The 15,884-nt window shown below is 39.1% G+C and overlaps 1 non-coding gene across 1 annotated transcript; it reads left to right on the forward strand.

The window, feature by feature from the left end:
* Positions 1 to 397: 397 nt before the first annotated feature.
* On the forward strand, positions 398 to 562 carry LOC117036481 (U1 spliceosomal RNA). The gene has a single exon (XR_004425380.1). It is a non-coding gene; the product is annotated as a U1 spliceosomal RNA (small nuclear RNA).
* The last annotated feature ends 15,322 nt before the right edge of the window (positions 563 to 15,884 follow it).

The following is a 15,884-nucleotide window of genomic DNA, read 5'->3' on the forward strand; positions in this document are numbered from 1 at the left end:
ATAAATGTGAAAGAAAGTAAAAGCCCAGTTTTATCTTTTAGGGTACTATTCTCATTTATCTTCCTCATCTGGGCGATAATCTGTAACAAAAGAACAGGAAAGCAAGTCAAGCGATAAATAAAGTTATTTTGGCCACCTACCAGCTAACCAACTTAATAAATTCTCCTCAGTTCAGTGTTGGGAGGGAGAAAGTGGCAACCTACAGTGAATACATTATAGAAGTGTTCTTTGGCATGACCAAATCCACGCAGATGGTCACTGGTATAGGGCCTTCAAAAGCACGGCTTGATTTTCCAATGCAAAAGGAAAGCTTTTCTCTACCTTTTGGAATGGCACTCCTTCTACAAGGGTATTTCAAGTATAGTCTTGGTTTCTCAACAGAAATCAAAGAAAAGGGGCACTTAACCTGGTAGGAGAGATACCATGATCACAAAGGTGGTTTTCCCAGGGCGAGGTTCATCTGCTGCCCTGCTGGTATGCTGAACCCTATGAGTTCCCCAAATGTGGGAATCTTGACTGCATAATTTGGGGTAATGGGTGACGGCGTTCGTGCAATCCCCTGTTAGAAAAAGAAAAAGGCCAATATCATATTTGTATTGTATTGCTTTCCCACCTACAGAACACTGTTGGAAGCATGAGCTCATTTGAGCTTCCTATCTCTGACTGGTCAGAGGGTATGCCCATTTTACAGAGTTGGAAAATAAAGGAAACAACTATGATGAGATTTTTTAAAAATTCCCACAACTAAATGGGATTTTAAAATATAAAGTTGGACTTTTAAAAAAATGTGTATACATATTTAAAGAAATATGGACAAATACTAAAAGAAAGGGACATCTGCCACCACTGCCATCGATTGCAAACCTTCAGATAATTAAGAAGAGAGAGTGCCCTCCTTCACCTGTCTTATTTGACAACCAGAGATAAGTATAAAAAACAATTTGGTCAATGTTGTATGCTTTCAGAGACATTTCTCTATGCTCATACAGACATATATATCTATTAATATGCACGTGTACACAAACACTCTCTCATTCTTGCAAATGCATGCATACATTTTTTAAAAAAAACACAGGTGGGATTATGCTGTGTTGTTCCATAACTTCCTTTTTTTCCAGGGTGCTTTCACTGCACTCTGAGGCTTCTAGGAAAGGGGAAGTTTGGTTGCTTAGCTTTGTTCTTTTAATGTTCCTTCTATACAGTGGCTTTGGGATCTTATTCCTCGGCAGATCACCCTTGTGGGCCACTAGGTTACTGCAGATGATACTCTTGGCATTACTCGTGCTATCACAATGTCATCAGCAGCTTTTGAACAGCAGCGTTTGCCTGCCCCTTTTGGCTCCTTTGCTGTAGTCCACTTGGTCCTAATTTCCAGCCATCATGTTCAACATCACAGCATTCGCTGAATGACACTGTTTTTCCCAATCTAACCATAGTAGCTGCTGCTCTGCTGTTCTTCAGTTTCCCAGAATGCCTTCTGCTTCTGATGAACACCTGTCTTCAGGAGGGGTGTGGAAGACTACTGTGTTTCCCCGAAAATAAGACCTAGCTGAACAATCAGCTCTAATGTATCTTTTGGAGCAAAAATTAATATAAGACCCGGTCTTATTTTACTATATAAGACCCAGTATAATATATAATATAATATAATAATATAATAAAATATAATATAATATAATATATAATACCGGGTCTTATATTAATTTTTGCTCCAGAAGACACATTAGAGCTGATGGTCCGGCTAGGTCTTATTTTTGGGGAAACAGGGTACATGTTAAACTGGCTGGCCAAGCCACTGTTAGTGAGGGACCTGGCTGGTCTCGTCCTCTCAAGCCCATAGCCTACTATGCTTTGCTATATTTATTCTCATGCTTGATCACGAACTCCTACTGTAGAAGAGTAAGGGCTGCTCTGTAATTTTATTAGCCAGTACTCCAAAAGGCTTAGAATTCTAGCCAGCCAGCCAAAAACAAACACGTTTGGCTACAATTAAATGTCCAGATAGGACGGGGGCTGAAAAGACACCATCGAGCTGAGGACTTGGCTCCTGGTGTGAAGCGGGATGTGTATATGTTTATGGAGTGAGGAACACCCTTATTTACATTTAGAGGTAGAATTAATGTTTCTGATCAATTTCTAGAAAAAAAGTAAAATCATGAATATCTTCTCAGATGCAAATGTTTTCTGTTTGTATTGAATTATTCTATTATGTAAGAGACAAAAATTAGGTATTAAAAAATGTAGGGAATACATATGTAGGGAATACACATGAAGGTAATATACTTTTGTACCATGAGATTCCACAGAGTGAAAGTTTGCTTGCCTTTTGAAATTTAGAGAAAATAACATAATATTTGTTTGCGCTTTCATAAAATCTTCTTAAGGCATATTCTAAGAGAGATTTATAGTCACTAGAGATTAAAATTTCTAGAAAGATAAGAACATTTTGGTTTACCTCTCATTTTTACAATATAGGATCAGGCTAGGTCAATTTCTCTCTCTGAACTTCAGTTTCATTATCTAAAAATTGAGCAGCTTAGATTTTTTTTCCAGAAAACCTACCAAATTCCAGCCCCTAGATTTAGAGAGAAAGGGTTGACATCTGCTCTTTGGGATTATCTGTGAACACAGTTGCAACCTACACTGGGATTGGATACTGAAGTCATCTTCAAAGGAGAACAATCACATATGGTCAAAATTACCCTTGAAAATACCATAGGAAGTCATCAAATCAGAGCCTGACATACTGTCTCTCAGTAAGTCCTACATGGCCAGTTTTCCCTGCAGCAAAGGAACAGATTGAGTCCCAGATGAAGTGGTTGACTTTTGTTTGAAGGAAATGTTTTATGGAAAATACATGTCCTTAAACAGGAGATTCATACGCAGAGGGGCTAGTTGGTCACGAATAAAATGTGTTTGATAACTAACAATCCAAGGAGACAGTCTCAAGCACAGTCTAGCGACTGCTGTCATCAAGTGCTGTGGCAGGCTCGATAGCCTGAAATCACTAAATGGCTCTTTTCCTCATTTAGCTATTTTCAGCCAAGGGCATATTGTTCAATTTATCTAAGGAACATGTGTTTATTTTGTGAATGCACACTGTGGCTAATACTGGCTTAATTTAGAACGCATCATCACTGGACTAATTCTTACAAAAACTGCCTAACTTCCACTCTTGATCTTTCCCTTTCTCTTCTCTCTCCTTTAACCATCCACTTTCTTGTCATCCTGAGTGATTTTTCTAAAATGGAAATCTGTTCTGCATGAAATCCTTGCAATGGCTCTCATGTCTATTGTGACTTTTTCCAAAGTGTCTTCTGTGGAATAATAATTAAGGAATATACTTTATAACAGATGAAGGATTTCATGGGTTATTTTTACAATAAAATCACAAGAGGGGGCATAGTTAGTCTTTTTCATTATAGAAAATTCAAAATTCACGTTAATATATTAAAGGCTAATCAAAAGTCCAGTGTTTTCCATTTATTTGACCATATTTTTTTTTTCAGTTTAGCTAGTAACATGCATTACAAAAAAAGTAAGACATGTGGGAAGCACAAACTTATAGATAATATTTAAGTTTCTGATTATGGGATTACAAGGTATTCCACGAGCTGACCCTATTTTACCTTCACTACTGCCCGTTGGCTCAGGCAAGATTTTCAAAGAGTTTTAAAGGATTCAATTCATCACCTGGAGCAATAATATCAAATCCCTTATCTCTATCCTAACTTGATGCCCATGGATCCTTAATTTGTCCAATTCCGGAAATAATCTACCACGTTCTCACCCACGTGGCTTTTCTCTGCCCAACTTCTCACAAACACTTTTCCATTCCATGCTTTTATCCTTGCCAGGCCTTCATGATTTCTGCGGCTATTAAAGGGGTGAGGTTTATCATGGGGGAATGACAGGAGGACACAGTCACTCTGTCTTCCATGATCCTCCACTACCCCTCCTAGGAGTAAACATAAGGAAACCCACGAGGAATATACTTCTGATGTTCCATTAGCTCCCATCTTACAATCTTTGTTTTTAGGGAATGGAGAGTTTCCTGCAGGTAAAATAATGGCTGAAGGTTTCCATTTTCTCCTCCCAAAGGTCTGTGACCCTGAAAAAGTAAGGAATATGATATATTTCCTAATTTCTCTACCTGTCATGAACAGAAGGCCACTAGTTGTTTATCATTGCTCTAACTGAAGGCAGAGCTCTCTCCAACTGTTAAAATTGCATACAGCCTGGGCCTGGTTATTTAGCCTAATCCACTATGAAATGGAAGACGGACTACAAGGGAATGATGATAGCAACACAACCATGTTGGAAGCAAGTCCTGGAATTTAGCCTCCAAGCTGAGCTCAGGGAAGCTTCCAGGAGTCTCTCCCCAGTTGGGAAAAAGGAGCTTTGTTACTGTACTGACCTAGGCCTTGCTTAAGGAAAGAAGGTCTGAATTCAAGAGACTTGATTTCCTGCAGCATCCTGGCTGCCTGAGTCCTTTTGGCTGTCACTGAGCAAAGCTCCAATATTCTGCCTCATTCTGAAAGTGCCGACATGAAATCCTTCTTCCATTGCTAGACCCTGATTAGCTTCGCTTACGAAGAGAATTTCAGGAATCCCTTTGGGTTACCATGAATTACAAAATTGTTTAGTAAATCTGAACCTTAATTTGCTCCCACTATTTGCCCCAGCATTTTTTTTTTTTTTTTTTTTTTTTTTGGTTTTGGATACTCTGTGCCTCCTTTTACAGCTCTGATGGAGAAACACTTTTGGAGTTCTCCGCTTTGAACACTTAGCTGGAGCAATTTTCGTCTGTCCACTGAGACCTGGTCATTAGTCTTGTGAGTCCCAGCCTCTGTCCGTTGCCCACACCCTTATTCTGAGAAGTGCTGCAGCTCTCCACAGGGACACTGTCTCTGTGTCTGGGCGGCTGGAAACTGCTTTGCAGGCATGTGGGCTCACACTTGGCTTGAACATTTCTCAGCCTCTGAGGATTTAAATCCCGGGACCATAATAATGACATATTTAAACCACGACTCAGAGGTCTTTTCTCTGTTCTCTGGCTTGGTTCTCCATGAGAACTTATTGTTTCTGGAGGAAGAACATTTATACCCACGAATAGAAAGCCTGTTTCACGGAAGTTCCCCAGCACCAGCCCAGTCCTCAGGGAATCCTGTCTCCATTGGGTGGTAAATATAGTCAGTCATTCCATGGGGGTCTGATGTTGACCTCCTCTGGTTGTTCTAAAAGGACTATGATAGCTCATGAAATTGAGGATCCACAAAGTTCAGATTAAAAGCTACACTCCTTTCAAGTTTACAATTTCATATTCATGCTGTGTAAACCTGTCTGCCTACAGCATCCGGTCCTCAACTGTATGTTCTTCCCACTGACTTTGTACTTTTATTCCAAGAACCAGAATGACTCACATCTAATTAAGCCGTCCTCCCTTACACCTTGCATCCAGTGGTCAGGCAGTCATGGTGAAAATGAACCCTTGACATAGATCTGTGTGGATTTTGTTTACCAGAAGTGCAGCTGATAATTATAACTAAGTACAAAACCACAGGCAAGAAATGAAATCCTAAAACCAAAACAAACAACAATAAAACCCCAAAAACCAAATTTAAAAAAACACTCAAAAAATTCAAAAAACAAAAACCAACACAAATCAAAAAATGCTGGCATCTTATGTGGTCCAGTCTGCACAGCATTGCAGTCCAAAAAAACACAGTCTAACAACCAAGTGTAATTAAAGAGGAACTCAATTTTGGTTAAACATTGTAAAATTACAATTTGTAATCCACAGCAATACTTTTCTTTTTCCCTTTCCCCACCTCCCCAGGCTTTGGCACTACACAGCTGCTCTCACTCCTTTGTGCTAACTACCTCTACTTTATTCTCACCTTACTCCACTTCCTAGCCTCTCTTCCACCTTCCCTCCATCTTCCCCTCTACTCACAATGCTGCACCAGCAGCTGGTCCAAGTGACTGTCCACCAGGACTTCTGGTTCCTGCTAAAGGTCATACCAGGCCACAAAGAGATAGATAACTAAAGGACTCGGTGACTTCAGGCTCCAAGTGTTCCCTCTCTGTTACATAAATACCCAGAGCCCCTTGGGAAATTAACCTTTACTCTCTCTAACAAGTTTTCTTATGGGCAATTCACGTGGATCATTTTTGAAGAATAAAATTCTCCAAAATATGTATTTGCTTCACGTATTCAGAGGAGAAATTAGAAACTTCACTTGGAGATTCACCTGGAGTGCAGGAGTCTGTCCCCAAGTCCATGGTCAAAATGTAATAGTATCCTGATGCTGACTTTGTGGGTTATCGTGAGGGTCAAATGTTTCCTCCATGGTTCACAGGAATAATAAAAATGCACAGAGGGATGTTAGAAAAAGAGAGTGAGGGAATGAAGAGTTACATCTAGACAAACTGATGTCAGGCAGAAAACCTACCCAGGACATGGAGCAGGCAGGCAGCAAGGCAGTGGAAGCATGCTGGACTTCAATCTCAAAATACCTGCTAGCAAGAGACAGGACAAAGGCAGCAAAAGCAGTTCTGAAAGAGAATTGTACATGACTCTCCCATCTTCAGCAAGGGTTGTAAAGACAAAAGTACAAGAAAGGAAAAGAACAAAATGCTGTGGACCTGCAGTGAGAGGAAGAGGCTATTTAGAGAACACTGTCAAGTAGAGACTGGACACGAGCATCTGATTCACAGGCAGTGAGAGCAGCTTTTCAACCACAGAGATGGCCGGGGCAGGGGGGACTCTTATGGACAGAGACCATATGATTCTGCTGAGCAAACTAAGGATAACGGAATCAATAGCTACATACTGGGAACTGATTAAAGAGATACTTTGAATCTCTGGGAGTTCAGCAAATATACTTAGTTGAGTTTGGACTGAGAAGTATAAATATAAAATTCTGGAATGGAGGGAAAAATGAACCCTCTTTCTGGTGTATTTCATTACAGTATAGGATGGTTATCTTTGATAGAGGAACTAGTCAGAGAGAGCCTGTATCATACTATAGAAGTAATGGGAAAGGGGTATGCAAATCACATGTTCACTCATTCATTCATTTATTCATCCATCCATCTATCCATACAAGAAGTATTACTGAGAATTTACTATCTACCAGGCATTGTGGTAAGTGCTGGAGTTGGATTAGTGAACAAAACACCAACCTGTGGTCTGCTTTTGGTCTGGTATAGGAGGCAGCTACTCCACAATTAAGTACATAGTAATTTAATTTGAATAAATGTGTCTCAAGGAAGCACAATATACATTGAACACATAAAGTGAGATACTGAGAGGTCATAGTAAGTTTCCTGACATCTAAGTTGAGATATAAAGATGAATAAAAATTGATCAAGTAACGGGAGAGAAGAAAATTCCAGTCAGAGGAATGAGCATGCAGGAAGACTCAGAGCCCACAAATAGACTAGTGTTTAAGGAAACTGAAAGATGATCAGTGAAAGCAGAGTTGGACGAGAATGAGCAAGCAGACAAATAATTTAAAAAAAAAAAAGAAAGAAAAGCTGAGAAAAGTAGGCAAAAAAGAGTGTGAAAGAAGAAAGAATCTAGTGGTAGCCTCTGTAAATTCAATAGATTTGAATATGGCCTGTAAGATCATGGAAAAAGGGGGCAAAGTGATGAAATTTCAGCCCAGCTGCATGGACAAGGCAGACTGAGAGAGAAAACGATCCATGCTGAGAACATCTGCCCAGATGAACAGAGAGAAGATACTCACACGGTAACAAAACAGAATATAGAGGGTTCAGGCTTTCCGTAGAAATAGAGATGAAAAGCTATTTGGCTTTAAGGGAGAAATGATGGAAAATAGCAAAACAAGATAGAACTGAGAAACCAGGAACAAAGGGCAAGGAAATGCACAGATAGCCCAGAAGTTCCCTCAACAGGACAGTTGTCTAACGTTATAAAATTTCTATAGGGGAAGCAGGGCAATTTTTCTCACTCAGTGTTCTTAGAAGTAGAAAAGAAAAAGATAAAAGACTGAGAAAAGTAGTAAATTAATAAGCTCACTTTACAAAGATCTCAAAATGCAATCATGAGATAATAATGGCTAACATTGTGACCGCTTACCGTAGGCAAGGAGTATAACATGTATTATTTCATTTGATTCATCTAGCAACCCTATAATTAGATACCATTATTGTTTCCTTATTAGAAATGAAAAGATTGAGTCATAGAGTGATGAAATAACTTGTCCAAGATCATGTAGCTATTAAATGGGTCACCTGGGACTTAAACTAGTTCTGACTCTAAAACTTGATAAATAGTATTTTGCTATTTTTCTACATTTGCCTTCCCAGAGAACGAGGAAATAATATTGAGTAGGTGATAGATTGAAGAGAATCAGGTAGGGAGTCAGAGAAGGAAGGAATAGAGAAGAGGGATTGACAGAAAACTTGGCAAATGTCATCTATTTCTCACACAAACGTCACAGATTATTTCTAGTTGAATGGCCCAGGACCCTCAAATTGATGTTTTTAATGCTAATATTTTTTTAAATACAAAATTCACACATTTGTGAGAGCCGATTAGTCCATGTCTCATTTTTTGGATTAACACAGTGCAATATGTGCCATCTGGAATTATGGAAGGGAAAAAAACACACTCCTCGGCTGCCCAGCCAATGAACCCCAGGCAATGAACCCCATTTCCCCTGAGAGCCGGCCTTTGCGTTCTCTCTACCAGATGTCTCACCACCTGGTTGGAGAACAGACCAAAGTTACTTTTAATGATTTTTGCCCTTTCACTTTGAATAAGAGTTGTAACAGTTTATGGCTTACAAGATAACTAACGAAAAGGAAAAATGGAAGTTTGGGTAATCTAGTTTTAAGGATGTGGAAGAAACATGGGACTGTTTTTAAAAAATACCTAGGAGTAAGGATTGGTACTTTTTTATATTCTTATATTTTCTTGTGTGCAATAACCTTTTTTTTTTATTTTTATGTGCTGACATGTATTTGAGGGTAATGCTAAAAATCAGTACGTATGTCTACAGTGACATTAAAATGTGATTGCTTTTATGGGTCTGGACAAAGAGACTGAATACTGACTTAGCCAGTATCAATCCAGTAATTTTAAATTCAAAAAAATAAAAAGCACACACAATTCTCTACTTTTTGATATCCCAATACATACTGAGCATAAAGGCAGGTGCTAAAGACAGTTAAGGCTTTCATTTCATGTGAGATCTGAAAGGCAACATATTATTCAGTATTTTTCTTCTTTCACAGTCTCACAGTCTCTCGCCATTCAGCAGATTCTTTGCATGCATTTATTTATTCATTCAGCATGTTGGACGGTAAGCACCGTCCACACCAATGAGACCCTAGCAGTCTGAGCGAGGACCTTAAATCTCTTAATACTTCTGAAGTAAACATTTCTCTAGAAAAATATTCTACTGTTGCATACATTTTCTGAATTCATCTCTTGGGCAAAAATGAAATATGAATCTATTGTTCCTTTAGAACAAAACAAACATAATTTCTATAATGGTAGGCAGGTTGGTATCTTAATCTGCTCCGACTGCCACAACAGAATATCGTAGAGTGGGTGGATTAAACAACAGAAATTTATTTTCTCTAGTTCTGGAGACTGGATATCCAGGATAAAGTTGCCAGCAGAATTGATGTCTGTGAGGGTTCTCTTCCTGGCTTGCAGTTGGTTGCCTTCTCAGTAGGTCCTCATATGGGGTGACGGGTGGTGGGGAAGAGAGAGAAAGAGAGAAAGAGAGGTAGAGAGACAGAAAGAATTTTTCTCTTATTGTAAGGCCATGCAGTCCTATATGATTACAGCTCCATCCTTATGAACTCATTTAACCTAATGACTTCTAAAGACCCTATGTCCAGATATAGTCACATTGGGGTTTAGAGTGTTATAATATATGAATTTTGGGGGAACACAATCCAGCCTGTAACAGTTGGGAATATTGTAAAAGCATTTGGCCAACTTCCTACTTCTATAAAAAAAGAAAGTATTTGAATCATTCAAATCGTATAAATGAATACAAACATTGTGCTAAAAAGGATATAAGATCGCCCAAGTCTAATCTCTCTCTTAAAAATGGAAACTCCTTCCCTGACCAGAATCCTTCTGAAGAAGGGTTCTTCGGATTTCTTGATCCCTGTGTTTCTGTGTTATTTTTTATTCTATACAAGTAAAAGTCATACGTTCTTTAATGTCTTTAAAATGTCCTTCACTCTCTGAAAAAGACCAAAATCATCTTGCAAAGACCTTTTAAACATCAGAAGTTTTATAGTGTTTTTCAGATATGTTTCTCAACTGAGTGGCATTAAATCTCTGTTCTTTGGTTTCACTTTCCCTTTTTCTCTAAGCTACAAGAAACAGTACTAGCAAACCAGTCTATTAACAGTGCCCTGTCCAGAAACAGTGGTCCCCACTGTGCTGCCATTACAAGTAGTCAGAAGAGGTCATTGTGACTTCAAGTGATCACTGCAGGAGAAAGGAGCTGGATCCATGAGTCAGTGATAATTCATTCTCAGATCATTCTAGCATGTGAAGCTTAACAGTATCTGGTATCAGAGGATGGGATTCCAACACTGAAAAACTCCACAGATATTCCAAGGTATTCAAACTTACTTCATCTATATTACCTCTAGGGTTGAAATCTAAGTAATGGTTATTGATAATTTATCAACACAGGGATTGGTCTCAGTCAACAAACCCTTACCAAACACCATCTCTATGCATGGAGGGCACTGGGGTAAAAACGCAAACATGATCCCCAGTGACTTCCACAGGAATGAGGAAGAAACCTGGGAGACCTGGCCAGTCCAGGTAAGACCTCCCCTCTCCTTTCCCTCCACATAAACACAACCCAGTCACCCATGCTTTTCCCCCGTCATTGATACTCACAGACTCATCACTACTGCCTGCCTCAGTACCATCAGGATTGAGGCTCATTGTGGCCATTTATCTCTTGCGTCCAATCACCCAAAGCAGGCTTGCGAATGCAGGTCATCCTTTAGATTGTCATCGCTGTATCACTCCATACACACCCCTTCTCACTCACTCAACCTCAATTCCTAAAACCATTCCATTGTATATTCTGAAACTCAAGGTCATCATGAGCAGAATTCTTGATATCTTCAGAAAACTTCTCTAAATGTTCCCTGTTACCATATCGCTCTACCTAAAAAGTGGGTCACTCTAAATGCACTGCTTCCCCTGCAGAACCTCTAAGTGGTGGATATATTCTCTCCCAAAGCCCTTTGCCATTGGTTTCCTGAGAAGGTTGCTGTACCCCTTGCTCCTCAGACAATTCTTCTCTTTCCCCTCCTCTCCCCTTCCCGCCCACACACAGCTCACAGCTTTGCACCACATGTCATCAGACTCTAGCATCCACTCTCCTTGCTGTGGTCATCCACAGACCCAGATTTCACTCCTTCTCGCTGCCTGAAGCTTTTAACTCCTGGCTCAGTGAATTCTTTCCAATTCTACTCATGTTATCATTTGGGGTGATTTAATATCCATGTATATGATCTTTTCAATACTTTGGTCTCTAATTTCCTTATTGACATTCTCTGCTTTACTGATCTATCTCTCAACCCTAGCTGACCTTTTGAAACCCCAAGGTCACCTTTTGTCTTCTTTTTACAACGAACTACGGTGCATCTATATAATCTCAATTTTAAGCATTGCATTTGCTAACCACAACCTCTCTAGGACCTACAATTCACTGAAATGTCCACATTTGCACTGTCCAGTGCCACCTCTGCATTTTCATTTTCCTTCTCATGTAGCTTAAAATTTCTAGTGTGTCATAATCTCTCCCTGCATTTCTCCCCTACCCTCCTTGCCACTCTCTCCTTTATCCCCTTCATCTGGCAAAAGCCCAACTCTAGTTAAATCTAACTTTGTACCTACTCTTTTCTGCTCCTAGAAAAATACTTATCCTTGCTGAGTTGTCTCACTTAATTTAAAAAATCATATTCATGTCTGTATCTTTGCACGGCCCAGGAATATGTATCCAGCTCCAGTACACATAGAAAGCTCATTCATTCTCTCAGTCTATTCTTGGCAACCATTTTGAACTGTTAAAACATAAACAGAGGCATATTTAAAAATTTAAGAGTTTGAGCAAAAATTGATTTAAATAGGGCAGCATTCAGTCTAGCAGATAGAAAGAACCCCCAAGGAGCTGTACAAAATGAAACACTTTTATAGGCAGAAGGGAGTGGAAGCAAGGAAGTTATATTTGCAAAAAAGAGGTTTGGTTGTTTCAAGGTTTCTTCAAGGATGGCAAGGGTCTATCAGGCAGATTACCTAACTCCTGCTGATCAGGTAATTCCTGATTAAGATTCATTTCTGGAAAAGCCGAAACTGTAACTAACTTAAGTCTTGGTTTGGAGACATGGGTCTTAGCATAAGTGACGACATTTTGAGTCTGTTGTCTTGTTTTTCACAATACATTCACTGCTATTCTTAAAACTCAGTCTTGGCTGATGGCATTGGTTCCTCTTTTGTTTTAAAATAAGAGTGTCCAGCAGAAAACTTGCACAATATTCCACCATCATGTCTGTCCTCCTGCCCATATCGGTGCACCCTCTTGTAACCCTGCCTTCCCTTTTGTATCTCTCTGAACTGCCTATGCTCCTGTCCAAGGCCCACGTTGGACTTGGAAATGGCTCCCACCCCACTTCCTCCTGAATTCACTCCAATCCATATTATAATCCCATCATTCCACCAGAACTGTTTTTGTCTAGACTGTATTCCTTGCCATATATTTTTCTCCTTGGCTTCTCACGCTCTTGGTTTTCCACATACCCTGATGACTGGTCTTTACCAGTCTCCTTTTCTGGTTCCTTCTCATCTCCCTGACCTGTAAATATGGGTCTTTGCTTCTATTGTTACTCTGTTGATGATTGTATTTAGTCTTACGGCTTTAAAGCGTTTAGACTCTATTGACTCTCAGATTTTATCTTTAACCACACCTTTTCTCTGAACTCAAAAGTTGGGTCTTACTTCCTATTTGAAATTATCATTGAAGTGGCGTATAGTCATTTTATTAATAACATTCAATTGCCAAAAACTGAACTTATTTTTCTCTCAAATCTTCCCCTCCAACAGTCTTTCTTATCTTTGCAAATGCAACACTGTCCAGTTGCTCAGGTTGAAACTTGAGCCTACCTTGATGCCTCTCTTTTTCTAATACCCAACAAATGGTGTCAGTCCATCAGCAAATGATGTCATCTCCACCTTCAGAATACATTAAGAAAGCTCCACTTTTCACCGTCTTCACCCTGGTGCAAGCTATTACTAAATCTCACATAGACTATTGCCATAGCCTCCTCATTGATCTCCCCATTTCTCTCCTTGCAAACAAAACCAGAGCAATCTCTGAAAATTTTAAGTAGATGATGTCAGCCCTCTGCCAAAACCCTCCAGTGACTTCTTATCTTAAAGCAAAAGTCAAAGAACTGACGATGAGTTGCACGGTTTGCCCTCCCTCCCCATGCCCTTCTGATCTCATTTCTGGCTTTTATCCTCTTTGTTAATTCAGCTCCAGCCACAATGGCTGCTCACTTTTTCTCAGACCTGCTGGGTACTCTCCCACTTCAAGGCTCGGCACTTCCTGTGTCCTCTGCCTGGAACACTTACCAGAGCTGCATAGTTTGCGTCCTCACTGCCTTCTGATCTTTGGTAAAGGGTCATGATCTCAATAAATTCTTCCATGACCACTCTATGAAACGGCAATTCCTACTACCACCTTCTTCCACTAGGATTTCTCATTCCCTTTCTTTAGTTTTTTTCTGTAGACTTTAATACCATCTGACTCTCCATGTATTTTTTTCTTCTCTATGATGACAGAGAAATAATTATGTGTATTGTACTGGAAAAGAAAGTTCATGTTAACAGAAAGAAGTTTTTATTTCTTTTTAAATTTATATCCCTTGTATCTTAAATAATTCTTGGCATATAATGGGCACACAATTAATGCCTGTTGGATTCCTAACAAAGAGGTGGCAGTCTACTTGGGGGGAAAAGGTAAATTAAAATTATGAGCTGTGCATTCCAGTTTGCATAAGTGCACGGCCTTGATAGTCCACCGCACAAACTCTTCCACTTCATTTATATGAGCTTGTTTGTGAAGGAGTCAGCATCAGAACCTTTAGCCACAATGAACCTCATGTCCACCATCCTCAGTCTCCTTCTGGTAAGAATTCTTCATCTTTAGCCTCCATTCAAAGGACCGCAGTGTTTATTATTCTGTGGACAAATTCTCCTGTTATGGCATTTCTTTTAGATTGTGTTGGTATATTTCTGGTGTTGGTCCCAGTCTCGTTGGCTCAATCCTACAACGTTGTAAAATGTGTGTAGGTATCTAAGATACTGTATGGTTGATGTCTAGAAATCACAAGGCTCAATAATTGTCCAAAAGGATCCTCACCCAAGGAAGGAGAAAAATGAATGGATAACCTTCATTTATCCTTTTTTCTTTCATTCACTCATTCATTCAGGAGATTAGTTTTCAGTGCCTACTATATCCATTCACCATTGGAATGTGCTAGGTCCAATAGTACTGCATGTAAGGATCAGAAAACCTCAGTTTTCATTCCCACTCTAGTAGTTTCTGTGCACATTGATGTTCCCAGTTTTGCTCTCTGTTCCCTATAAAGGGATTATATTCCCCCTAATTCTAAAACCAGGCTTGAACGTGTGACTTACTTTAGCCAATAAAATGTGAGCAGAGTTTTGTATGCTAAGTACCAGCAAAAGCTTTAAGAGCTACTATACGTGGCTCCACCATAGCCCTTTTACCTCTGCCATGCAATGAGACAGAGCTGCTTACAGCCTTGCTCCTCAAATGAAGGAGCTGTGGGACAGAAACAAAGTTAATTTACAAATGCCCTGCATGTGTGTGAGATACAAACACTTGTCACTGGAACCCACTGAAATTTGGGGTTCATTATGCAGCATGACCTAGTGGCTTTGGATAAGTGTCACAGTTTTCTCCTTTACACAATGGAGACAGTATCTTCCTTTTCTGTCTCAGAGAGTTGTTGAGAGGATCAAATGAAAAATATACATTGTGAAAAGTTTCATAAAATTCTATGCTATTCAAATTACTCTTGGCACTCTCAGTACAGTTGTCTGCCTTTATCCACGGAGGATACAGTCTAAGACCCCCAGTGGATGCCTGAAACCATGGATAGTATATATATATATATATATATATATATATATATATACACACACTATATATTTTCATATATATATAAAATATTTTCATATATATATATAAATATATATATAAAATGTTTTTTTCCTATACATACAAAGCTATGATAAAGTTTAATTTATAAATTAATCACAGTAAGAAATTAACAGTAATAACTAATAATAAAATAAAACAATTATAACAATATACTATAATAAAAGTTATATGAATATATGGTCTCTCTCTTTTTCTCTCTCACTCAAAATATTTTATTGTTCTATACTCACCCTTCCTCTTGTGGTGATATGAGATGACACGATGCCTATGTGATGAGTTGAAGTGAGATATACTAGACAAAGGGGTGTTTCACATCCCAAACAGGACGGAGTGGGATGACACAAGATTTCATCATGCCACTAGAATGGTGTGCAATTGAAAACTTATTAATTGTTTATTTCTGGAATTTTCCATTTAACATTTTTGGACTATGGGTAACTGAAACTGTAGAAAGCAAAAGTGTGGGGAAGGGGAGACTACTGTATACAGTATTCCAAGATCTAGAGGTATGTATATTTCTTTATCCCTGCACACCAGTCTTTCAATGGAAATAGAACACTTGAGAAACTTTGCATGAACGAATTATGCTTTCCTCATTTTAATTTTTTTCTT

Source organism: Rhinolophus ferrumequinum, chromosome 16 (assembly GCF_004115265.2).
Source record: "Rhinolophus ferrumequinum isolate MPI-CBG mRhiFer1 chromosome 16, mRhiFer1_v1.p, whole genome shotgun sequence".
Classification (NCBI taxonomy): domain Eukaryota; kingdom Metazoa; phylum Chordata; class Mammalia; order Chiroptera; family Rhinolophidae; genus Rhinolophus; species Rhinolophus ferrumequinum.